The sequence below is a fragment of the Pteropus vampyrus genome, unplaced genomic scaffold (assembly GCF_000151845.1).
Source record: "Pteropus vampyrus isolate Shadow unplaced genomic scaffold, Pvam_2.0 Scaffold68, whole genome shotgun sequence".
Classification (NCBI taxonomy): Eukaryota; Metazoa; Chordata; class Mammalia; order Chiroptera; family Pteropodidae; genus Pteropus; species Pteropus vampyrus.
Window position 1 is genome coordinate 4534827 of NW_011888849.1, and position 27833 is coordinate 4562659.

At 34.6% G+C, this 27833-nt stretch overlaps 1 protein-coding gene and 1 pseudogene across 2 annotated transcripts in view; one reads left to right on the top strand and one right to left on the bottom strand.

Moving 5' to 3' along the window:
- RNLS (renalase, FAD dependent amine oxidase) overlaps positions 1 to 27833 on the top strand; it is a 244351-nt gene that overhangs the window by 20380 nt on the left and 196138 nt on the right. The gene's annotated exons all lie outside the window — the stretch shown is intronic.
- On the bottom strand, positions 7257 to 7375 carry LOC111740794 (annotated as a pseudogene).

The following is a 27833-nucleotide window of genomic DNA, read 5'->3' on the forward strand; positions in this document are numbered from 1 at the left end:
TCCAGTGGTTTTCCTATTTATTTCTGTTTATACTATAATGGGCGATAAATGTCAAAATTCAAAATTTTTGATCAAAAGACCTGTATGTTTTAATAGATATCGCAGTATTACTTCCAAAAATTTTTTAGTGATTTTCATTCTTAATGTTTGAGAATGCGTTTTTCTATACTGTATATTCAATAGCACTGGATGTTTTTAATTTTTTATTAATTTTTTAAGGTTTCTGCTAAAGTGAAAAATGAAAACACGTACATCATTCTTGCTTTAATTTGTTTTTTCTTGACTGAAAGTGATACCGAGATTCTTTTCATAAATTTATTGGTCATTTAGTTTTCCTCTTTGTGAATGTTCTGGTCGTCTCCTATGTATACTTTTCTGGTGGGCTACTTGTCCTTTGGGAGCATTTCATGTTTAAGAGCTATTAATGCTTTTCATATGGTATTACAGTTATTCTTCAGACTCTTATTTATTTATCTTTTGCTTTTGTTTATGTCATTTGCCATAATAATTTCATAGGACTTTTATTTAGTCAAATTTGTCTATCTTTTCATTTATAGATGCTGGATTTCCTGACTTGCTAAATAATATTTTCTTCACTCTAAAGTCATATAAATATTCTAAATTTAATTTTAATAGTTTTAATTCTTATACTTTACATTTAAATCTTTATCTGTAATGTATTTAATAAGGTATGAGATAGGAATCTAGCTTTGTGGGGTTTTTTTTCCCCCATAATGATACCTATTTTATTAGCACCATTTATCTAAAAGATTCTTTTTCCCATTAAATTGAAATTCCTCATTTGCTATGTTAAGTTCTGTATATACTTGCATCTGTTTCTGGATATCTGTTTCGTTCCATTTATGTATTCCTGTGCTGATACCATCACTCTTTTCTTTATAGTCACTTTGTGGTTGTAACTCATTTTTTAAGGGAACTATATGGGGTGTAAACACAAGAAAGCTTTATTTTTTTCTGGAATTGCCCTCAAACTTTTCGATGTAGAACTCCACGTCTTTCTAGAGAGCAAGTGCCTTAATGACATCTTGGTCATTTGTTACAATTCTCTAGTTACTTTTGGCTGTTGGAACTGTCTCATTTTGGTTTTTAAGATTCGGTCATGTTTATTTTTAAACTTCAGTCCCAATTCAGAGCTCATTCTCTCCACCTAATGCCAGGTAAGTCTGTCTGTAGGACCAGGGGCTGTGGGCAGAGTGGATTATGTGCACATAATTATGTGCACATAATGATTATTTTATGCACATACCCCTTCATTCTCTCTCTGAATCTGCCTAGTCCTCCCTGCTGACCGTTCTCATGGAGACACTGACAGCTCCTATGATTAGCTGCTTGTTAGTGGCCCTGGCTTCCCTGTAGTTCATTCCTGTCGCCTGATGCTTGGTGGTGGGTCTGCAGGTAGACAGTGTGCGTATGTTTTCTTGGCCCAGTGGGTAGATTTTAGCTTCACACTGATAAAGCCCCTTCCCCTAGCCCAGAGGCAGTGATGTTTCTTTCTCCTAGGCAACCCCACCAGCAGAGCTTTGCCCCAACCCCTGTGGGTTCTGCCTTTCAGCAAGCACCCAATTAGAAAACAAAACCCTGGTCTCTGTCTCCTGGAAATCCTTCCAGAGGGTTAGTTTCTGAATCATTCTCTAGGGGGGCGCCTAGAAAGGGGAATCACCCTCTCCCACTTACAGGATTTAGAAGAAAAAGCTTCTTTCCAGGAATATGGCATTCCTCATCAAGCTGAGCTGTCATACCCCTTTGAGTCTTCTTATATTGACCAGGTAGTAGGGCTCAGAGTAGTGAGGCCAGTTCTTACTGATAATTTCTCTGAACTTTCTGAAGGCAGTTGGCTAGGTCCTTTTCCTTGTGGCTTCTTGAACTTCAGCTGTAGAATCATTATTGCTTTTTGTCCTCAGCTATACAAAGAGCCAGGATAATAGGGAAAGATACTATGGCAGTTTTAATGTCTGAAGGCAAGAATTTCCTTACTATGTCTTTATTAATATATCCCAATTTAATAGTTACCATGCCCTCATTAAGGAAATATATTTGTTGACCTCTTTCTACCCCACTTTAGCCCCCTGCTCATCCTTCAAGCTTAATTCAAAACTACTTCCTCAGGAATGTCTTCCCGACTCCTAACACCAGACCATTTTTTCTGATACATGTTATATAAGTTTCCTGTCACTTGTATTTTTAACACATACTACAATTGTATTTAATTAATGGTTTAATCCATTGTGCAGTGTGTGTATTTCTTGGTAGAATTTAAGGTACACGACGACAGGAACTGGCTCTGACTTACCTATTCCTGTTTTCTCAGGATTCCTTTATGAGTTTCTATACAGTAGGCCCTCAGTCTCTATCTACTGAATGAGTGAATGACACAATCTTAAATATATCTCAAAGGACAGGCAGAAGGAAAAGAAGGAATGTTTTGGAGAGGAGAAAAGGTCTTAAAAAGTTGGAAATATAAATGCTCGTTTTATATTTTGGAGACTGATAATAGACAGTGGGAGCAAAGACTTTGTGGTGGGAAATTGGGAGATAAAGCTGGTGTGGGTTTGGGGCAGAATGTGGTGAGCCTTGAATGTGAAAATTTGTTGAACAAACAACAGAGTTCCTAGTTTATTAGAAATACTATCTTTTTAAACCTGGCTGGATACATTGACATGGTAAATAACTTTACGTAATTAGATTGAGAGGAAGAAAACATTTGCAGAACTTGGGGGAACATTGTTAAAAGGCTTTTAATTTTAACATATGCTCTGTCCTTAAACAGACACTTAGAACTTTAGTAAACTCTACTACTAAATGCATAATCTTAGAATTTATGTACTATAGAATAGAATGATAACCTATTGTTCAAAATGAGCACCTTCAGTTTCCTTCCTACAGCTTCTATAATCTCCCATCATCCTTGATGGAAAAATGAGAACCAATTCTTTTTTACTAAAAGTTTAAATTCTTCATTTTCCTTGACATTTTTCTGAAAAGATTTTGATTAAAAGCACAGGAAACAAAAGTCCTTTATTCGTTGAATAACATGCTTCATTGCTTTTTTCCAGCAGACCATCTTCATAGGAGGGGAAATAATTCAGTTTCTAAACTTCAGACATTAGTTGCTCTGTTGGGCTACCTGCAAGCTTATGAACTGAGAGTTAGTTCTGCTTTATCTTCCATTCTCTCTCTAAGTGCCTGAGAGGCAACCCAAGGAAATGTTTGCCTCTCTGCCACCCTTCAGAAACTTAGGAGTCAGTGGAAATTGAGGAGACTCCCACCCACCTTGGAGTTTAGAGTAATCTGGTGCTATTATTACTTGTGCTTATTACTCACTCCAGGTCCTAGGAGACAGAGGGAGTTTTCCTACTTAAGTGTCCCTCTGGAAAACTAATTACTTGTGCCGAAAGAACAAAAAGAAGAGATATAACTAGATGATGATGATAACCAACATCGAAGAACATTTTGTGAATACTTATTATGTTAAGCACTTTACTTATATAATTAACTCTTCAAAACCATCTTCTGAGAAGTATTTTATCCCTATTTTGTAGAAGAGGAAAGTGAGACTCAGAGAAATTAAGTCGTCTGAGGTCACATAGCTGTTGAGTGGCAGATTTGGAATCCAGGTCTTTTCCAGGCTCTAGTAATTGTGGCAGTGTACCTCTTTGTGCCTTTGCCCAGCACTAATAATGTGATCTCCCCATACTTGATACAAATACATCAGTGGTGTAAATATTTTGACTTTTTTATTCTTGTATACATGCTATTAATAGATATATGATGTTTGAAACTAGGCCATCAGGTCGCTACTCTAACAGAAGAAATGATCTGTTGTTAATGCTGCCTTACTAACTATGTAATTCAGAACTTAGAACTCTATTTTTCATTCAGAGTTCTTCGATATCAGAGAGGCTTTAAAAAGAAATGTCAAAACTAGAGGTGGGGTGAGATGAAAGAGCAGAGAGCTGCAATTTATTGAATTGCATCATTATCACCGAGTCAGCAACTGAATTGAATTAAACTTCTTCCCATCTGAGCTGACAAAGACATTTTAAAGAGAGAGGAAATTTGAGAATTAAGAATTTTACCTTTTTTGGCAGAAATCTCTAAAGATTCAAATGAAATGTGCTAAGCACAAATAAGAAAGTATTACCGCAATCTACTACGAATTTTAAAGGATGAAATTGTAAACATTAAGATTAAAAGAAAGGAAGGGAAGGATAAAGGAATACCAGCATTCTGCATTGGATAAGCTTTCTTCCAAATTTATTTTTCTTTTATACAAATGTATCTTATTTAAGAAATACTTTATTCTATTGCATCAGATTTATGAGACATGGCTATATACTGACTGGACATTCTGATCATCTATCATTCTTCTGACGTCCTATTTCCAGAGACTGACATTTTCTCATTCTGACTTGAATGTTTGCTTATAGGAAAGATTGAGAGAATCTAAAAAAGTATTTGAGTAGCTAACACAAAACATTTTATGTTTACCAGTATAGAAGTTATCATTGGTTTGAGGAGGCTATTTAAATGTTGGTCTCTCCTAATTTTTTTTCCATGAATTAGCCAAAAAAAAAAAAAAAAAATCATTATACCCAAAGTAGAGTTTGCTTTCTACTTCTGTAACTGTGGTAATCATAATCTTTTATTCAGATGTTGAATTCATTGTTTTCATTATACAAATATTTACTGAACATCTTTGTGCTAGAAATTGTTCTAGGCATCATTAGTATAGAAGTGAACAAAACAATAAGAACTCCACATTGCTTCTATTCTAGTGGGAGGAGGAGAAATAAGTAAATATCTACGTGAGATGACCGTAAGCGTTGGGAAAGAAAATGAAGCAACATAGGGGGAATAAAAAGTGGCAAGGAACATTTTTGTATATAGTGTGAGCAGATCTGTGACAAAGTAGTTTTTGAGTAGCAGAAACCTGAAAGTAGTGAAAGTGTGAGCCATGAGAATATCTGGAGTGATGTATCCAAAGCAGAAGTAGCTGTAAGTAGAAAAGCCCCAAGGTATGAGCAATTTCACAATGAGACCGGTGTGGCTGGTATATAGAGGAGCAGTGTTAGGGGATGAAAACAGAGAGGAAGCAGCAGACCCAATTACGTAGGCTTCGTGGGCTGTGATAAAGGCATTGGATTTTACTCTATATCAGATGGAAAGCTGTTGAAGAAATAACACAATGCGGCTTAGATTTAAGGTGGTATTCTTTTGCTGTTGTGTGGAAGTTAGACTGGAAGAAACCTGAGCTGACCAAGTGGACTCATATTATAAAAATACAGGCCAGAAATGGCTTAGACTATAGCTGTAGTGGTGGCATGTTAAAGAGTGGTTGCAATCCAGGTGTACCAGAATCCCAGTTTTTGCATCAATTCTATTCCTGATATTGGATCTCAAGGATTCAGATAGTTAGGGAGAAAATTCAGCATTATTGGTACCAAAAAAGTGTGTGAAGAAAGAAGTGATCAGCTATGATAAATGCTGCTTCTAGTTTTATGTAAGAATTGGCCATTGGATTTGGCAATATGGAGGGCATACGTGACATTGACAAAGTAGTTTCTGTGGAGTGCTTGGAGTGAAAAAACAGGAACAGAGGACATTGAGATAGATTTAGACCAGTGTTTCTCAATCTCTTTTTCATTATCACCTCCCTAAGGAGCTTTTTTCTCTAATTGTCCTTCATCACTCAATGAAATTCTGATTTCACATATACTTTATATTTGTTACATATTGTATATGTATATATACTTTATACATAAAAGAGTAAGAATTTTTCACCATGGAAGAGTCAATTTTTGCTTTTTGAGGGTAATATCACCTCTATTGAGAATGGAATAGTTTACACAATTCTTTAGAGGACTGTTTCTGTGAAGAAGGGCAAAGAATTGGGCTGATGTAGCTAGCAGAGCATGGTTGGATCATATTTTTATTGCTTTGTATTTTTAAGGTGGGATATATTATAGTATGCTTGTATGCTGGTGGAAATAAACTAGTAGAAAGGGGGAAATTGGTGACGTAGAACAAGATCGGACTGTTACAGGAGTCACAGTCTTGAGTAGGAGATAGAGGATGGGGCCTTAGATGGGAGGCAAACAATTCTCCCAATATAACAGGAGGGAAGGAAGAACACATGAGAACGGGTGGAGACAGGATATCTTTGGAGGTGAGGGCCTGTGGAAGTTCTCTTCTAACTGATTTGTTTTCTCAGTGAAACAAGAAGCAAGATCATCAGCTGAGATTGGGGAGGGACAGGAGATTTTGAAAGGCTAAAGGGAGAGGTGAGGTGTGTGATACAGTGATCTAGAGTGCATTGAGTAGAATGTAGGATAGCTAGGCAACACCAAGACCCACTTGAAATTAGTAATTACGAGTTTAAAATAAGACCAGTCAATATTTTTTCCCCTCCAGCTCTTGATCTTCTTTAAACACATTAGAGATTTTAAGTATTTGAATAAATAAATAAATGAATAAAGTGAGTTAATACTGAGTTTATGCTGCATGCTACCTAAGATTTTTTTCAATTTACTACTTACATTTTTTTAGTTGGAATGTTTTGTACTTGATTTTATTAAAATTAAGTACTTCGGATAAGAACATAGAGTAGCACACCCTATTTCAGCTTTTCTGATCAAAATAACTAAAATAAACAGAATTTTTAGTGCTTTTATTTTGATTGATGATGTTGCTGAATATGAGAAGGGGATGTAAAAATGACAATTATTTTTGAATCTCTTTCTAAATTATTTGTCATAAAAATGACAATTATTTTTGAATCTCTTTCTATTATTTTCATAGAAAAAAACAAATGATAATTTCTTTGAGGGTGTAGTAGTCATTCTTTAGAAATTTCTGAAATTCTGAACTATATGTAATCATTCATTCACTCATTTATTTACTCAACAAGCATTTTTCTCAGCACCTCTTGTCAGTCACAGGATGGACAAAATTGAATATAACACAATTCCTATCCTTGAAGCACGTTACAGACATCTGAATTTTATACTACTTTTATTTTTATTTTTCATTTTTTAAAAATTTTTATGAGTTTATTTGAGCCAAATTGACGGCATATACTGGGAAGCAAGATCTCAAGTGTTTCTGAATGTTACACTACTTTTAGAAAAGGTATATGTACTTTTTTTTTTTTTTTTTTTTAGGCAAGGCAATGCTTGGTCGACCTCAGAAATTGCAAGGACCTTGTCAGTTTACAATCCGTTATTTTTTATTTTTTATGCCCACAGTACCTGGTCTTCCTAGGTGGTCTCCCATCCAAATACTAACCAAGCCTGACCCTGCTTAGCTTCCAAGATCAGACGGGACTGGGCTTGTTTAGGGTGGCATGGTTGTAGACTGTATTTTTTTTTTTAGAGTATATAAAGATATAACCAAACTAATCTATTTAAGGATCATAGTTCCTATGTGACAGCACTTAGAATTAGCACTGAAAAAGAGAGAATGTTATGAAATGAATAAAATAAAAAATTTAAAAACATTAGTAAATTCAACATATTATATATAAAATCTTCTGGTTGAATCTCTGCTTTTAATAGGAAACAGAATGCTCATGGAGACTGCTTTGCCATGACTCCAATTGTGTGCTTCATAGCATCTGAATTTGAAATTATTAATTCTTAAGATTGTATGCTTCTCTTTTTGAAGACCAGTCGGTGCTTTTGAAGAGTTAACAGCTTCATAAATCTGGCCTGTGATTCATCTTTCTACTGAGGCCGGTAGAAAGGTACTCAACAGACTGCAGGACACACAGATGAACAGCATGTGGCAGTGTTTAAATGCTGTTCTGAAAACCACAGGCCTAAGACAATTTAGAACACTTCTTTGCAATCATTGCAAATGCATCCTGGGATTATATATATATATTTTTATATTGCTATGTGTCATGCTTTGTTTGCCAAACAGAATATAGAAAATGAATAGGTGGTTTTCTGGCACAATTCGTAGTAGATAAATTGTCAGAATGAACTCTGTTGCTTAAGAAAAGCATAAACACTGGATGTGGCTGTGTGTAGGTTGTTGCTGTGGAGAATTTTAGTTTGGATAAAGTGTTATTTTCTTTGAAAATTCTGATAGACCAAGGTTCTCTTTCTTTTCGTAATAGTCCTACTTAACCCAACAAAAAAGAGCAAACTATCAAATTTCTGAGGTTTCACTTGTATAAATGCAGTTGCACATATCTAACATAATGGTGAATTTATTTTGCTATGACGTTAAATTATAGATATTATTTAAATAAAAAAGAACTAAGCTTTTGATTCATTTTTACAACTTACACAGAGAATTTTCTTTCATGTAGATTTTCTCCCCATGTGGCATATAAAGCAAAGTGAATTTTAAGCTATCCCTAAAACACATGTGTGTATGTTTGTGTGTTTGTGTGTGTGTGTGTCTTCATTGTTCTTCACATTTTAAGGTCATACTACTGACAGTGCTTGAAATCTTTATATAACAACAAATGAGGGAAAAGCTATATGAACACAGTAATTATCACAGAGTAGGTATATAAAGATATGTTTAATCTGTGACTATTGGCTTTATGCACAAATATTTTCACTACTCTTCTACTTTTTGTATTTACTGTCATCACAAAACCTTGCTTTGAGAGAATGTGATTCCTTATTGCCCACATTGCCAATTGCAATTTCAAATTAGTTATAATACACATACATCTACAGAACACTTACTGTAGGAATTGTCCCAGATTCTAAGTTCCCATAGGTTAATGAGCCCTAGTCCCAGTTCTTAAGGAGCTCATAGTGGGAAGATTTGTCTGTTGCACTTCTCTTTCAGTTGCTTCTGACATTTGTTGTTCTGTATATAGTTAGGCTTTAGGGCAACTTCTGGTTATTTATTCTGCCCGTCTTGCTAGTTCTGGCTATAATGCTTGTTAGCTCTAAGACGTTGGACACATTACATTCTCAGACTCTGATTCTGAGGGCTTTTCTACCTCAGGGCTTTTGGGGAGATTAAATAAGATAATGTATTAAAGCACCTAGTAAATTGCTGGTACATGATCAGTGGTCAATGAGGGAAGCTGCTGCTGCTGTTTAACTTGTATATAGCACATGGCTGGCACTAAGGCTTAGTTCTCTTTCATTGCCTTGCTGCTTTCCATTTTTCAAACACGTGGCCAGGTGGGAATTTAGAACTAGAGTAAATAACATTGCTCCAATTTATGAGCATCTTTTATGTGCTAGATATTTTACATGTCTTATCAACAATCCTTAAAATGACTCAGTATCGTTATTTTTACTATATAGGGGAAGACCAAGGAGATAAAAATTACTTATTCTAAGGCTATTAAACTACCTACTAGAAGAACCAAAAATCTGTCTCCAAAGCTTATCATCTTTTTACTACCATGTATTCTAAGATCCTTTCTAATTCTCAGTGCTTCAAAACTTGTTGAAAAATGAGCATGCATTATAATCACAAGAAGTAGAAGTTTTCATTTGAGCAACAGACTCAAACACTCAATCTAGATGCCTAACTTCATTAACAAGCCAAGTTATAGAGATCTGTACTTTTATAAATAAGTGTGACTTTTAGTCCATGGACAGCCAACATTCCCCAAATAATTCTCAGATTTTGACATTTTTATTAGTCGATTTTTCTGTATCAACTGAAAGTAGAATTAATTTTAAAGGGGCTAGAGGGAATGCTTTCCTTCTTTAGACTTTTGGAAATATTTTAGAAATTAAAAAAAAATTTTATGTTATATATATATATTTATTAAATTTATTTATTTTAATTAGTTTCAAGTATACAGTAAATTGGTTAGACATCTGTATAGTTCATAAAACAATTCCCGCAATTGCTCTCTTCTTCCACTGACCTTCCACCTAGCAAACATATTAGTGCTAACTGCATTCCCTATGCCGTGCTCCCCATCCCCGTGACCATCCATCAGCTACTAATTTGTATTTCTTTAATATTTTAGAAGTTTTAATAAAAGTTTATCACTTTGATTTTTAATGAAAGGTTTGTTTTGATATTTTGACTTTGCTTTAATCCTAAGTGGTAAACTGTGCTTGCTTCAGTAGAGTACTGCTCTGTCTTTATTTTGTACTTCTTGGTCCCCGGTAGCCTGAGGACATCAGGCGTAAAGAGATGGTATAATTAAGAGGTGCTCAGCTGACCCATGTGGCTCAATGGCTGAGCTGTTGCCGCTGGGTTCAATGTAACGAGTTCCTAGTTTAAGAAAGAAGAACTTGTAGGTGTGTATTTTCTGCAGAGAAACTGAACAAACTATTAAATTAAATTAAAATAATTAGAATTCTATGAATTCTCATTATTAGTTCCTAAATGGTTACCTTGAGCAAATGCCAATCTATCTGGACTTTATTTTTCTCCTTTGTGAAATGAAATCATTGAAGTCTAGATCTCTAAGATACCTTCTCAATCTAAAATCCAATCGAAAATGATTCTTTAAAAAGGCATGTTTTTCTTTAAAAAAAAGCAGGTGTGTATAATCGCTGTTTGAAATGTGTTATTTGAACATGAGTTCCTAGGATATAGATGTCAGAAAGTGTATTTATAAAATGTTAATGTGGGCGAGTGAGAGAGAAATATTTCATTGTTGTTTACAACACCTTAGTTAACAAGCTTGCACCTTTCCTGAACATATTGGATTTGAGGAGAGGAAACAAAAAGAAATGCTCATATTCAAACCAAGATTCAATTGTTGTTTTTTTAAAATAATAGTTTAATTGTCTCTTTCATCTATTAAAACTTGAGTTCCTTGAGTCTTTATCTCTACCACCTTATACTGCCACAAGTAATCTTTTTGAATGAATGAATTATAAATGGAATGTCAAAGTCTCTAGTGTACTTGATTACACATTGTGAACAACTATAAAGAAAGAGACTTCTTCAGTTTGTACTTTTTAGCCTCAACTGTCTCATTATCTGCTATCTACCTTCATTACGTTGAATAAAAAAAAATCAGTTACCAAAGGAAAAAAAAATCTTCCTCTTATCCTGTTTCTTTACTGAACTCTCATTAAAGAAAAACTATATTTTTGATGACTAGATGAATGATTTTTGAACTTTCACAAACAAAAATAATTTTTAATTCTACAAAGCAGATCTACTTGCACAATAAAACCGCTAAATAAAATATAGCAAAAATTTATGTAGGGCTTTCTTCCATTTGCAAAGAGGTGGATCTAAAGCATCAACAAAACAGCAACAACCAGAAAAAAAAGGTTTGGGGATTGTGTGTATGTATGAGTGGGTAGGTAGATAGGGGTGTGCGTAAGTGTGGATATTGTATTGAAAGAGTGATGGAATTTAAAGGCATAGTTATTTTTATATATTCTGAACCAACTCATGAGTTTAGTACTAAATCTAACAACAGTAAATTTCGTAGTTTTAAATCTGATAATGTTTTATACATGGAGAAGTTTGAAAACTTGATTTCAGTTCATGAATATACAAAAAAATCAAACCACTGCTTTTTCTGGGCCTCAATCTTCTTAGCTATGACGAGAGGATCAGGATAACTGATGTTTAAGGTTCTTTTAGCAGCAAACATTTGCTGATTTTGTAAATCAGCCAATCAGTCGGCTGTTATACTGGCTTTCCAGCTTGACTCTAGAGTGGTATTTCTCTACTTCTTTGCATTCATTTCTCCTAAACTGCTTTTTCACTCCCTTCTGTTTATCTCCTCTAAAGATTTTTTTGGTTTCTCTTTTTGTACTTCGTATTCTGAAAAAAAAAAAATTTTAAATAGCAGATTGGACATTTTTTAAATATATTTTTATATGTATGGGCAATATTTTTTTATTTTACTATATGGGAGCAAGTTTTAGGAGATGTGATAACATGGGGCTACAGCTGTAAGACAAAAGCTCTAGCTTGCTTTTATGGTCCAATATTCATGGGAACATTCACTAGGATTTTTCGCATTGAATACAATCTATTACTGTCCATTCATTGCTGCCAGTATCACACCCCTGAATGTGAAGTAAGAGCCCTAACCTAGTTGTTGTGCCATAAATTCATGTGTATCAGTCCACTCTCCTTAATGATTCTGAATAAGTATATCTTAATGCATGTTAATGTTATTGTCATATGACACACTTGACAGCAGGGAGCTGTCAATTTTGCATTCCAAGGCCTAGCAGAATGCTAGATACTACTTGAGTATTAAATGAATGCTTCTATAATTTATTGGAATTTGAATGTGTGGGTTTTTAAAAATATATATCTTATAAATATGTAGAGATATATTTGTAATGATATAAAAGTATAATATAACTAATTATCTCATAAGGTCCACCTAAATAATTTTTAAAAATTTACTTAGTTTATAATTTCAATTAGTTAATATAGAACTTGTTCTAGTGATGCTACTGCCTCACACATTTTTTTCTTTCAAAAATTCCCAGCTCATTATTAATTTTCAGCAATTTTTTTTGCTTTTTAAAAAAATTTTTTATTTAAATTAGTTTCAAGTATATAATACATTGGTTAGGCGTCTATAATGTTCATAAAATGATCCCCCCAATTGCTCCCTCCCTCCCCTGGCCCTCCACTTAGTCATCATGTTAATGCTAACTGCATGCCCTCTGCCATGCTCCTCATCCCCGTTCTCAACTGTCAACTACTAATTTGTACTTCTTTAACCCTTCACCCCATTCTCCCAGCCTCCCAAGTCCCCTCCCCTCTGTCTGTCACCAAATTGTCCACTATATTTGTGAGTCCGTTTTTGATTAGTTTGTTCTTTTCGTTCCTTAGATACCGCATGTAAGCGAAATCATATGGTATCATTCTTTCTCTGACTTATTTCACTCAGCATAATAACTTCTAGGTCCATCCATGTCATTGCAAATGGTAGGATTTCATTTTTTAATGGCTGAGTAATAGACCATTGTATATACGAACCATAATCTCTTTATCCAATCATTGATGGGCATTTAGGTTGCTTCCATATCTTGGCTATTGTAAATCATGCTGCCGTGAACATTGGGGTACATAGATCTTTCTGAATTATTGTTTTGGTTTTCTTTGGATAAATACCCAGAAGTACAATTGCTGGATCAAAAGGTATATCCATTTTTAATTTTTTGAGAAACCTCCAGGCTGTTTTCCATAGGAGCTGTACCAATTTGCAATCCCACCACCAATGTATGAAGGTTCCCTTTTCTCCACATCCTCGCCAACACTTGCTGTTTTTTGATTTATTGATGATAGCCATTCTGACAGGTGTGAGGTGGTTTTAATTTGCAGTTCTCTGATGATTAGTGACCTTGAGCATCTTTTTATATGTCTGTTAGCCATCTGTATTTCCTCTTTGAATTAGTATCTGTTCAGGTCTTCTGTTCATTTTTTAATTGGATTGTTTGTTTTTTGTTGTTGAGTTTTATAACTTCTTTATACATTTTAGCTATTAACCCTTTATCAGATGTATCATTAGCAAATATCTTCTTCCAAACAGTTGGTTGTCTTTTTGTTTTGTTGATGGTTTCCTTTGCCGTACAAAATTTTTTAGTTTGATGTAGTCCCATTTGTTTATTTTTTCTTTTGTTTCCCTTGCCCGATGAGATATATCTGAAAAGAAATTCCTGTTGGTAATATCAGAGAGTTTACTGCCTATGTTTTCTTACAGAAATTTTATGGTTTCAGGTCTTACATTTAAATCTTTAATCCATTTTGAGTCTTTTCTTGTATATGGTGTAAGAAGATGGTCCAGCTTCTTTTTTTTTTTTTCCATGTATCTGTCCAATTTTCCCAACATCATTATTGAAGAGACTGTCTTTACCCCATTTATTTTTTTATGCCAGTACCATGCTGTTTTAATTACTGTAGCCTTGTAGTATAGTTTGATATCAGGTAGTGTGATACCTCCAACTTTGTTCTTCTTTCTCAAGATTGCCATGGCTATTCAGGGTTTTTTATGGCTCCGTATAAATTTTAGAATTATTTTTTCTAGCTCTCTGAAAAATGCCGTTGGTATTTTGATAGGGATTGCATTGATTTGTGTCCTAACATGTGATCTATACTTGAAAATGTTCCATGTGCATTTGAGAAGAATGTATATTTTGCTACTTTGGGGTAAAATGTTCTGGAAATATCTATTAAGTCAATCTGTTCTAGTGTATCTTTTAGGCCTGTTGTTTCCTTGTTGATTCTTTGCCTGGAAGATCTGTCCATTGGTGTCAATGGGGTGTTAAAATCTCCTACTATGAGTGTATTATTATTGATTTCTCCTTTTATGTCGGTCAATAATTGCTTTATGTATGTAGGTGCTCCTATGTTTGGTGCATATATGTTTACTAGGGTTATGTCCTCTTGATTTATTGATCCCTTTTTTATTATTATATAATGCCCGTTTTATCTCTTATTATAGCCTTTGTTTTAAAGTCTGTTTTATCTGATATAAGTATTGCTACCCCAGCTTTTTTTCCATTTCCGTTTGCGTGAAATATCTTTTTCCATCCATTTCAGTCTGTGAGTGTTGTTTGATCTGAAGTGGGTCTCTTGTAGACAGCATATGCATGGGTCTTGTTTTCTTATCCATTCGGTTACCCTGTGTCTTTTGATTGGAGTATTTAATCTGTTTACATTTAAAGTGATTACTGATAGGTACATTGTTACCGTCACTTTATTATTCATATTTGTTATTTCTATTTTCTTTTTTACCCCTTCTCTTTTTACAGAAGACCCTTTAACATTTTTTGTAATGCTGGCTTGTTGGTGATGAATTCCTTAAGCTTTTTTTCTGTCTGGGAAGCTCTTTATCTTACCTTTCATTTTAATCGAAAGCTTTGCTGGATAGAGTATCCATGGTTGTAGATTCTTGTTTTTCATAACTTTGAATATTTCTTGCCAGTCCCTTCTAGTCTGCAAAGTTTCCATTGAAAAGTCAGCAGACATTCTTATGGAGGTACCCTTGCAAGTAACCATCTTCTTTCTCTTGCTGCTTTTAAGATTCTCTTTTCTTTGACCTTTGGCATTTTAATTATGATGTGTCTTGGTGTAGGTCTGTTTGAATTCCTCTTGTTTGGAACTCTTTGTGCTTCTTGAACTTGTATGTCTAATTCCTTTGTCAGATTAGGGACGTTTTCTGTCATTATTTCTTCAAATAGAACCTCAAATCCCTTGCTCTCTCTTCCTCTTCAGGTACTCCTATGTTTCAGATATTTTTATGCTTCATGTTGTCCCAGAGGTCTCTTAAATTATCCTCATTTTTAAAAATTCTTTTTTCTTTTTGTTGTTCTGATTGGGTGTATTCAGCTACCTTGTCTTCCAGTTCACTGATTTGATGTTCTGCTTCATCCAATCTACTGTTGAATCCTTCTAGTGTATTCTTCATTTTAGTTATTGTATTCCTCATTTCTGTCTGGTTCTTTTTTATGGTTTCTATGTCCTTCTTAATGCTTACTCTCTGTTGAGGTTCTCATTGTGCTCATCAATTCTCCCCACAAGTTCGTTGAGCATCCTTATAACCATTATTCTGAACTCTGTCTCTGGTTGGTAGCTTGTCTCCATTTCATTTAGCTTATTTTCTGGAGTTTTCTCTTGTTCTTTCATTTGTGGTATGTTTCTTTGTTTCTTATTTTATTAGCCTCTCTGTGTTCATTTCTATGTATCAGGAATATTTGTTTCATCTCTCAGCCTTGGCCAGATGGCCTAATGTGAAAGATGTCCTGTGTGGCCCAGTGACGCACTCTCCCTGATCTCTTGTGCCTGGAGCTCTGGACGTGACCTTTGTGTGAGTTGTGTATGATCTTCTATTGTTGCCAAGCCTTTATTGTTGTTAGTAGATCAGTGGGTGGGATTAATGTTCAGGCTGACTATTTGTGGGAATTGACTGCACCCTCAGGATAAGAGTTGTTGTGTGGGGGCTGATCCCACTGGATTTGCCCTAGCAGGCTTGTATAACCACCCTTTGTGTGTATCACTACTGGAACTAATCAGGAGCTGCTCTGTGTGGTCTGGTGCCAGCCTCCAGATGTGGTGGTTTTGTGGCCCCTTGGGAGGAGCTCCCCCATAGGCCAAGGTCAGCTGCTGCTTTTTATTGCTCAGGGCTACCCGGTGAGAACTACAAAGTGATCCACTGATGGTTGTTGCCTATGCTGGATCGGATTCAATATGACTCCTTTATATTATCAGATGTAGGTGTTATGATCAGCTGGACTTCAGGTGATTCTCCACATTGATTATTTTATAATTTGGTTGTAATTTTAATGCAGTTCTAGGAGGAGACGAACCCTGCTTTTACCTAGTCCACCATCTTCTGAAACTCTCTCTGCCTTACACATTTTGTTCTGGAATGCTTCTTCCACAATTGTAGTTTTACCTACTCTTATGACTGCATTATGAGGTAGTAGGTCACCACCCTTTGGTGTTTGGAGACAGCCTTTGATATCAAGTCTTGACTGATGACTAAATAAAGTGGATGACCAAGTGGGGGAAAACATGCTTTTGGTCATAAATAAAATATGATTGGAAAGTAATAGGAACAATTTTCTTAGATGTCTCAAAATCTGAAATGAAGATTGTGCCAAGAAATTCTAGAAATGTTTTGAGGATGCTGGGATTAGGGAGAGTATTGATAAATATACTTTGGGCTTTGGATCCATTTCTCCAGAGGTTATGTTTTTCATTTCCACAATGTTTTCCATAGTAGCTTACTCATAAAGAGGTTTTAAAACTAATGAAATGCACTGCATAAATTAATTGGGGGAAGAAAACTGACATGATATTTAATATTTATTAAATGTCTATATTTTGAGAAGCACATATTGTATTTCATATATTTAAATATAGTCTCTGCCCTTAAAAACAGCACAGTAAAGAAGAATGACAAGACAATTGAGTCAGCTTCAGCAAGAAACAAGTCTATAACTGTGTTTATTTATCAGGCCTCAGAAACTTCCCTCCCTCACCAGCCACTCTTCTATATTCAAGCAGAAGGTAACTGTGAGGCAACATAATTTGTTTGAAAATGAATGTTTAAGGGTACATTAAGATGAAAGTATTTAAGTAAGAAAAGGAACCTCATTCTCTGACTCAGCTTCTCTGTTAAATTTTCATTATTATATTCAGTATTACAATATCTAGTTGCTTGAGTTAATCCTAAAGAATATAATGGTTATTGGAAACTGGATTAAAATTTCAAATCATTGCCAATAATAAGGTATACCTAGGTAACCTTCTACCTAGATAAGTCTCAAAGGATTCTATAGCATCAACATGAGCAAAAATTCGAAACCATTACAATACCTCCTCTGATCTGCAACCCTGAAAAAAATAGCTAAGCATGTTTAATAATAAAAGATAATGTAGTTAGTTATTTTGATATTATATGCTTTTGATGTGATAGTGTTTCATATATGGTGAGTAATTTAGTTGTTACAAGATGAAGAGGTAAATTCAATTACTATTCCCACTTTAAAGATAAGGAGAACTGAGGGTTAAGTAACTTGCCCAAGGTGACAGTTAATGTGTGAGTTGGGATTGGAACCCAGGCAAGCTGAATCCAGGGGCCAGGCCTTAACCACTACAACGCACTACTTCCCACTATTTATACTGCTTATCATACTAAACAAATTAATCATGGGTTTGCAATTATAGTAGAACTATGGTGGAAGAGCAAGTTGGACAATCTTTCACTTTCTATATTTTGATATTTAGTGTGGTAGACAGTGTGTAAGTCCCTTACATGGCAAAAGGGCCTTTGCAGGTGTGATTAATTTACAGATCTTCAAATGGGGAGAATACCTTGCATTATTTGGTGGGCCTAATGTAATCTCAAAGGTCCTTATAAGTGAAAGCAAGAGAGAAGAATCAGAAGCAGATGAGATGTGATGACAAGAGCCAAGTTCAGAGAGATGTGATTGCTGGCTTTGAAAATGAATAGGAGCTACAAACCAAGGAATGTGGGCATCCTTTACAAGCTGGAAAAGGTAAGGAATGAATTCTCCTTTAGAGCATCCAGAAGGAAGACAGCCCTGTGGACACCATGATTTTAGCCCCATAAGACCTATTTTGAACTTTGACTTTCAAAACTGTAAAAAATAACTTTTGTGTTATATTAAGCTCCTGTGTTTGTGGTAATTTGTTATAACAGCAGGAGAAAACTAATATACTCAGTAATTATTTTCATTAGCAACAATGTTTTTAATGAAACTAGCACATTCTCATCTAAGAATGATAATCATATTGAACATTATCACCGTTTCTAACTGAATACTCTAGGAATTGTGAGGAATTTATCTCTTCTCTCAAAAATAATTCCAGCTGACTGCTTTCTCTGACAGTTTGAAAGCATCTTTAAATCCTGTTTTGCTGAGTCAAGTATGATAGTCTAACTAATTCTAAGGAATGTTTGACCAAATCACTTGGAAATGACTAGGAACTTATTTAGGCATAGAACTTTTAATAAGATAATTCTCTTTATTTTATAGTGAAAGGGTTTGTCCCTTCATAGAAGATTATTTATATCCTACTCATAGCTGGAAAAGCCAAAATTGCTTTGAAGTTTCAAAATGATGACATTTGGAAATGTATTTACTTTAACTAAGATAAAATCTATTTTATCTGCAGTTCGTTTCACCCTACTAATTATTGAAAGAGAAATGTGTTTTTCATATTCATAAAGTTCAAGATAGCATCCCAACACTAACATGTGCGTGCCAAGACAGGCAGATCGAAGTGCTTTCACATTTACTTGCACTTTGAGCACAGTGATCTTGGTTTTCGAGTGTGTTCATTAGACTATCGCTATCATAATCAATGTGAAAAGAGGGAAAACAGTGTAAAAGTAAATAGGAAGAGGAAATCTTGAACTCAGGACACGGTATCTCTGAAGATTGTCCTCGTTAGGACCATTGCTTCAGAGTAATGAAACGAAGAAGCTCACAGTACTTTTTCTCAGCCTCTCATTCCCAAAACACTAATGCACACAGACACGTACCATAAATTTAATAGGTTCAATAAGTATTTATTGGACATCTGTTGTTGATATATCATAATCTTTCCATAATTCCTTCCTTGTTATTTACATGGTAAACGTAAATAACATTAACATTTGTTGTCTGTTGTTTTGGTTTCTTGGTAAGAAATCAATTTAGGATTTGAAAGTTCTTGTTGTCATCTAAATAATATCGTTGAATTTTCTAACACTTATTATCCAGAAATTTTATTTGGCTGGCTCAATAATAAATTTATGGCTAGTTAAGAAAGGTTTTAAGATTCCTTGCCTGGTTAATTTCTTGTTTAATTTTGACATAAGTTTTCTGAATCATAGATTGTAAAATTTTTATTTATCCCTAACATGAAGCCAGTAAATGACTATTTTTGATCACTGTCACTATCGGAATTTCTTCAGTGGTAGTGTTCTTTGATTTATTTATTGTTTCTTTTATGAAAGTGAGAAAAAAAACAGTGTCTATTTGCAATAAGCACAAAAGGCAAAGCTTAATTCTCTCAATTGCTTTCAACATAAATGAGGGAACTCTGTCTTTATTTTAACTGTTCAGAGTTTTAAAAGTCATTATTTATTTTAGAATTTTATACATTTTAGTTCCGGCTCAAGCAGATGAAAAGATCAGCAAAGCATGCTTTTTACAGTAATTTAAAATGCTTCGAATAGGCAACAGTGCTAAAGTACTCTTTTGCATTTACAAATGATTTCACAATTAGATATAAAAAGTAAATATGGAGTTTTACCTAATATGAATACACAATAGGCAAATATACTTTTGATACTTAGAGAATTCTGTAGTTTTGGATTTTAGTTTTCATTCTTAATGTGAAAATAATTGCAGAATTTTCCTGCCATATCCTATATACTTTATAATTACTTCTCAATGGCATTGTAGTTTCCATATGTACATTTTTCTCAAAACCACCCCCAGATTTAGGACACTTCATTTCATATGGCCATTCACAGTTTTTTATTAAATGAATAGGCGATTCAAATACAAGAAAGCATGAAGTGACATTAAGAAGTTTCAGAAGAAGATGGAAAACTCCTAGATAACAATTTTAGAAGGTTTTTGTTCTTGTTTTGAATATTAAAGTGAATTTTTTCACATGTAGGTTTTTATTTTTTCTCACAGTTATCAGTGTTTGAACTTCCCACTTCACAAGTGAGAAGAGAGACCTTGGGCAAGACCTAGGGTGAGAATACTGGGAACTGGGGGTGAGAATGGGGGATTGAGTAGAGGATGGAGGGATGATGGGGGTTGGGGGAAAGCTGGCAGCTACATCAGGTCATCAAATAATATGAAGAATTAGGCTGGAAATATTGAGTAAAAGGATTGTAGAACTGAAAGCATGAGGACAAAGGGAAAGGTTAGAAAGGTAGGAATGCATGGGTTGGGGTCAATTTAAATTTTACCCTTTTAAAAGCACCGTTAAAAAAAGACCCCTTATAGAGTTGTCTGTGTCATCAACTAGACATTGCCTCAATTTGGTGGTAACTTTGTCCTCATTGTTGTGTATTAGGAAAGTCATAGTTTTATATCACTCAAGAGAGATAAACTTGCAAGTCCTGTGAGGGCCCAGAGCATTTTTATTATATTTTGTGATTACACTTGGAGATGCTGCTTATCTTATTTCTTGTAAAACTTAGAGGGAAGCCTTCCAAGAGCTTTACTGCTCTTGGTCCTTTTGTAATCAAATATGCTTTTTCAGCAGTAATTTTAGCATCTGTTATCACGCTTGACCCTCTGGCAGCTCAGCAGCCTTGAAGCTTTGACATCACTTGTGGTTTGCAGAACATCATGCAGTGCTATCTAGTGCTCCTGATAATAGTTTCTAAATGCATAGGTGATTTATACTGCTTGGAATTGTCCCATCTCTTCCTAGCAATTGAACTTGGCAAATTAATCATTTAACCTTTTATATCCCATGTCCAGGCCTCACTGTGAGGTCATTGGTGTCGCCTCAAGTAAGGTTTCATTCATATTGACAGAAAAAAGTTTTTGCTGCAGTTGTGAATGCCACCTTCTCTGGAAGATGTACACATCGTCTTTTCGATGAAGAAAGTAAAGCAAATAAGAGCATATTTTTCCAAGTGCACTTAATGAGTCTACAACGGAACTGAAAAGGGAGACCTGTGCTCCTTGTTCCCAGTCATGTGTACAGTTCCTTGGGCTTCCTTCTCTTCTCATCAGAGCTACCGTGCCTGCACTGCAAAATAATCATGAGTTCAGCCTTGCACTTAAGTTCTCAGAGCTGATTCCAAGATACTAGGTTTAAGGACTTAGGAAAGAGGGCCTAGCTCTCCATTCACTGATATGCCTAGCTCTCCATTCAGTGTAACCTTGAATTATTATATTGCAGGAATCCACCTTTAATCAAGGCTTGTAATTAAGTGGAAACTTAGTGGAAAGAGACTATACATGACTAGTCCTCCAAGAAAATATAAAGGTGTCACTCTCCTCTTTAGTATCCAACCGTCAGAAATGCCTCATCATGTCCTTGGAGTGGGCTATGGAGGGTTCCATTTAATTCCCTTATCACTTCTAGCCCCGCTGTTCCCCAGAGCTTCACTATCAGCAGATAGACATGTCAGCCACTGAGACTTCCTCCTCCATAAAGAATCCTCAAATAAACATCAAAGGCAGGAAGTCCTTTTTAGTACCCAGTGGCACAACAAGGATATTTCTCCTTGCCTCAGGGGACAATTTGACACAGACCCAGATTTGACCAGAATATAGCAATATAAATTGTAAGGCTAATGAAAGAGTTGTTGTTAGGGTCAGTTGTCTTCTCAGGCTAAAGAGGGTTAGAATTATTTTTTACAAACATAATCTAGCTGTCCTGATTTCCTGATTTCTGATGCACTATAGTACAATGTGTTCTCAAGACTAAGTCTTAGAACAGTCTAGAAAGGTTCATGTGCCTCTTATTTTGTTGCTACTTGTCGAGGCCAAAGGAGTTGAATGTGTCAGACAGTGGGTCATTTGCATGACATACTACATGTTAATAAAAAAAGATATGTGGGAATTCCAGGATATGTTTCATCGTGTTTCAGCATTTAATTTCAGATCATGGCCAAGTATCTGTTTTCATTGAGAAAAGCCAGAATCTGCCAAAGTCAACACGAAGCAAATGAATTGCATTGTGATGAAAAGGATTTAAGACATGTACATAGACACATTGTTCTTTTCAGTTGTTATTGAAGTAGCCTTGTTTTAAAAAATGTGTTAAACTTTTCTCTGCAATTTAGAAAACTTTTAGAGAATTCAGTTTACATGTTAATTTATATTTTGAAACTGCTCACAAAGTATAAATATTTCTTCTCTATATAATAGAAATGCTCAGGATACATTTTTCACAGTTAGCAGACTTGTCATGGAAGACAACTGGTTGAAGCTGACATTTTTTATTGAAACCACATTCTAGAATTTGAATTTCAAGCTGGTTAAGAATAAGGAGAGATCTGTATTGACTACACTATATCAGAATGTGATTCCTGATCATGGTGAGAGGGCGACCTACAGTTTCCCAAACTCGATTTCTGATTGAGGGAAGCAAATTATCTTGCTTGCTATCTAGTTATCATATAAATTGCTTAATCCAGATTTGACACATGAAGAAACTGTGTGTGGTATGCCTATAGAGTAATGAGGCTTGGTTTTTGATTTACTTATATGTAATTTATTAAAAATGTGTGTTGTCCTTGAGAAAGTTCCTCTGGAAATTTGTATTTATTTCATAATTTTCAAAATGTTTTTCGGAAACTTTTGGAAAGTTCTTTTAAATAAAGTTCTAGTCAACTCTTTGAAATAAAACTAGAACAAAGTATTTTTCCAAAACTGCCCAAGAATGATTTTGGGAATTTGGAGCCACCCTGGAAAAATTCTTCAAATTGCTGTTGCAGTCACACATTCTTTTAGATACGTACCTATTTCTTTAGCTATGGCCTGAATAATTTTCAACTCTTCCACAATTATTTTCCACTTTGAAAGGAAAAAAGTCTTGCTATCCTTGAAGATATTCAAAAGAATGAGCTGTGTACTCTAAAAGCAATTACAGAAGAGGACTTTTCAAAATGTTTATAATAACGATAACAGTTTTGGTATAACAGCATCACTTTTTCTGGGGAATTACTATGGTTTTTTAAATTATTATTTTTAATTTTTCAATTACACTTGGTATTCAATATTATTTCATATCAGTTTCTGGTGTACAGCATGGTGGTTAGACACTTACATAATTTATGAAGTGATCCCCCGATAAGTCTAGTACTACCCACCTGACACCATACATAGTTGTTGAAATATTATTAATTATATTCCCTATGCTGTACTTTGTATCCCCATGACTATTTTGTAACTGCCAATTTGTATTTCTTAATCTCTTCACCTTTTTCACCTAGTCCCCCAGTCTCTCTTTCATCTGGCAACCATCAGTTTGTTCTCTATGAATCTAACAGCACAAATGTCTGAATATGTTATTTCTTACATATTGTTGAAAAATAAACTTTATAGTCACATGTCTAATAGGTAGTGGTTGCCTTGTTTTAGAAAATTTTCACTTCCTTGAACCTAAATACAATAGCTATTCTAATAGCCTCCACAATAGCTTATAAAATGCATGTCTTTGACTTTTGGAGGGATATGTGATCTTTTTTTCAATAGCTATTCTAATAGCCTCCACAATAGCTTATAAAATGCATGTCTTTGACTTTTGGAGGGATATGTGATCTTTTTTTCAGGAGTTATGACAGCATAAGTTAGCATAGTTGTTCCATGGGCATTTTTTTTAAACAAAATCTTTTGGTAGTAAAAATGTGTTATTAACAAAGTAAGACTTTACAAAATAGAAAAAAAAATGTTATATTTTAAAAACTACATAATTACTTGAAGTACTTTTTATCACAATATAAATTTTATATTTGAAATTATATTGACAAGGTGATATCTAATTTAATTCATCTTTGTTAGTTTGTGTTTTATATTATTAAAGCAATAACAGTATTCTGTTCATAGATGGTGATTAAAAATCTACTAATAGAATAAATGAATGTGAATACTGAAAAATTAGATCATGAACAACATTTAGTATGTTACAAAAGCTTGATGGGTATTTAAAAGTAAATACAGATTTACTTTTATAAATCTTTATTTTGAATAATGTAACTTTTGAATGTGTTACATTGACTCCAAATTATGAACCTAAAATTGATTTAAGGAAGTCTTAGATACGTCCATGTTACAAAGCAAATTAGATATTTATAGAGATTAATTTATTTAACTTATATGTACTGAGTAACTATTGTGGTTCCAGATGCTGCACTAGATAGAGACTGGGGATAATGTGGTGAAAAAACAGGTACTAGCTTTCTTGCTATATGGAGCTTACACTCTAGTGATTATAGGGCTTCAGAGAGAATAGTCCAAACTAGGAGTCTTCATAGGGACTCTGTATTCCATGGAAAAGCTATCATTCCAGATCTCTGGGTTCTGTTCTTTACTTTGGGTTCTGTTCTTTACTTCAAAGTGTGATGAATTTGGACTCACGGTTTCTATAGTCCTTTTAGGTCAGAATTTATGTTATCAATTTCTGAGTTCTCTTTTGTTGTCTTAATGCATGTAATCGTGCCCCTCCAAATTCCTAGTATTTTCAATACGGAATATATGTGAGTACTATTTGTGAAAGCATTTTATAAATTGCAAAACCTTTAACTCTAAGGTGGTGCTATTATTCAACAAGATGGCATTGAGCTCTATCTACACAAAGTACAACGTAGACTTGCACAATCATGTAGATAATAAGAAAACAACTAATTGGAAAGTCCTTATCCTCCCTCTCAAAAATTGGAAGTATTTTTGCCTGAATTAGCTGGTTAATTTATGGGCTGTCCACCTCACTTAGTTTTGTAGAAACTGTTTGTAAATCCGTAGATTCTACAGTTTATGCTCACTATGGCTTAGAGCTTACATTTTTTTTGGAGGGCACAGAATGTGTCACTCCATATTGTTTGCGGCAACAAAGAACAAAATGAGGTCAAAAATCTGGAAGACACTCAATTTGGTCAACGCTTTTTGGGGAGAAATAATTCCAAATAATTCAAAAAGGGCCAGTTAACTTCTTTCTTAAACATTTTCCAGGAAGGAGGTGTTATAACTTTCCTCAGTAACCTAAGTCAGCGGTCACAAATATTTTCTTAAGTGAGTTTCTTTGTGTGGAAAACTGGAACAATAACAGGATAATGTCTAAAACTCTTCTCTATATCTTCCTCAGTTTTTCTTTGTTTTGCTTTTATTTAAATGCCTCATCTCATACTTAAGCTTTCTTAAGAATAAACTGCAACTGAACATGCTCAAACATTAAGAAAAAAAAATCAGATTTCACTAGCACTGTTTTCACTAGGAATGAAGAAAAGTTTATTATTTCTTTCAAATTCTGCTTCCTTTACACTTTTCTGGAAGCATCTCTAAAGATAGGCATTGCAAGAGATTTTGAGGAGAGATAAATGGTGATCAAATACAACCATGGCAGAAGTGTCCTTTCTAAGAGTTCATGAGGTCACATTGTTTGTTATATTTTTTGAAGTCTTAGAATACTTGTGGACTTTTATTCTGATGACAAAGTACAGCTGTTTCTAGTCAACTCTTTTAAATAAAGTTCTTTCTTAGCACATCCATTTCAAAATCAGCAGACTTTTGGGCCCTGAGTCAATCTTCCCCTATGTGCATGCCAGACACTTTCATTATTTGTGAGAGTCACAGGTTAAATCTCCTAGATTTTTTTTTTTTTCGGTCAGAATCACATATGAGTAAATAAAAGCCCCATCTGGCTCTCTGCATCTGAGGCTTGTTTTGAACTCACATATAATTCTTTTATTTCTACACAGTTGTGCTACATTAACCATTTCTGAACACGAATTATATTTTTCTACTGCTGAAACTCTCAACTGACTCAACAAGTACATCATGCTTCTTTTCTTCTCCAGTTCCCCCGGAGACCTTAGATTTTAGAAGAATTCATATATAAAATTGTCATCATTGACACCATCTTTGTCTTTTTAAAAAGCTTTTTATTGACATATACATACAGAAAAGTACATATGTATTAAGTACACATCTTGATGAATTTTTACAAATTGAACATGAACCCATATAACCAGACCCCTCTCAAGAAGTAGGACAGACCAGCACCCCGAGAATCCCACCTTGTGCTCACCTCCAGTCACTAACTCTCCCATCCTCTCAATAGTTATTCCCTAACTTCTAACAGCTTAGATTTTTTTTTGCCAGTTTCTGTGCTTTACTTAAATTAAATCAAATAGTTTGTGCTCTTAAGTGTTTAGTTTCTTTCACTTACCGTTATCTGCAAGAATTATCTTCCTGATATGTGTAGTTAAAACTGTTCTTTCTTATTGCTGTACAGTATTACATTGTGTGGATATAGTATACTTTTTCGATTTTAATGTCGTTGAGCATTTGGGTAGTTTTCCAGTTGATACTATTACGGATAGTACTTTTTATGAACATTCTTGTGCATTTCTCTTGGTGAGCATTGTATACGTTCCTCTTGAATGAATATATAAGAGCTCATCAACATATTTTAATTTTTTAATTTTATTGATGAAAAATGTAAATAAAATCTTCTGATCAGCATGAATCAACCAGTTGCTATATTGAGTTGATATAATTTTTTTTCTAAATCATAGAAACTTAACATTTTAGTTATCTAGGCTGCCCTCTTGGTTTCGGTCAAGCTGGTTTCATTCCTGTCCTTTACACTGCTCTCCTCTTACCCTGCATGCCTACTTACACACATTATACCCCTGTGCTTACTCCTCCCTCCCTGCTTTTACTTGTCTCCTAGAATGGTATAGTAATAATATGATACTTACAGTAATAAATAACAGCAGCAACTGTTTATTGGCACTAACCATGTGAAAAAACAGCTGGGATTTTTTTATGTTATTTTATTTAACCTTCATATAATACTCATCTTAATGCAAATATTGTCCTAATTGATCAATAATTTTTAATAATGAAACATTACAAATATATGAAAAAAGAACAAACAACAATATAGCTAACATTCATGGACCCAGCTCTCAGATTTAATTTATGTAAAGAGTCTGCCATTTTTGTCTCAACTTTTTCCTGTCCCCAGTTTAGATTTAGGTGACTTGCTTAAGTCATATTACTATTAAGTGACAGAGTTGATATTTTACTCTTCATTACTGTCCTTGTAAACCTCTACCCTCCCCTTCACACTTTATATTTATATCAGGGTCTCACCTCCTTCCTTGCATGATTCTATCCAGTTTTTGCTCCTAAGAATACTAGCTGACATTTATTCATTCAGCCAACAAATATTTACAATCCTTTTTTTTAGGTTTCAAGAACTATGCTAATATATTTCCATACCTCACGGAATTCTTACTACAGCCTGTGAGGAGGTCCTGGTAATACCTCAGTTAACAGAGAATGAAACCACAGTTTAGTGGTTAAATCACTTGTTTAATAGGATAGATCTATTAGGCGCCCAAGATAGTATCAATCTCAGGTGTGCCTGACTCTAAAGCCAGTGCTTTTAATAACCTCACAAAATCTTGTTTATTGAAGAAGAAATGTGATTTTTTATTATTTCTTGTAATTTTGGTTGGTATGAAATGACAGCTGGGTGTGAGCCCTTTTTCCAAGTTTCTGCCATCTCCTATTTTATGAGTGAGAATGTTAATGTCTAGAGAGTTTATATGACCAATACTGGGCCGCAGGGTTACTTAGGGAAGTCAAGACTAGAACCCATGCTTCATGACGCCTGATCCAGGCTTCTCTATCACATAATATTTCAGGTCTCCTGCTTAA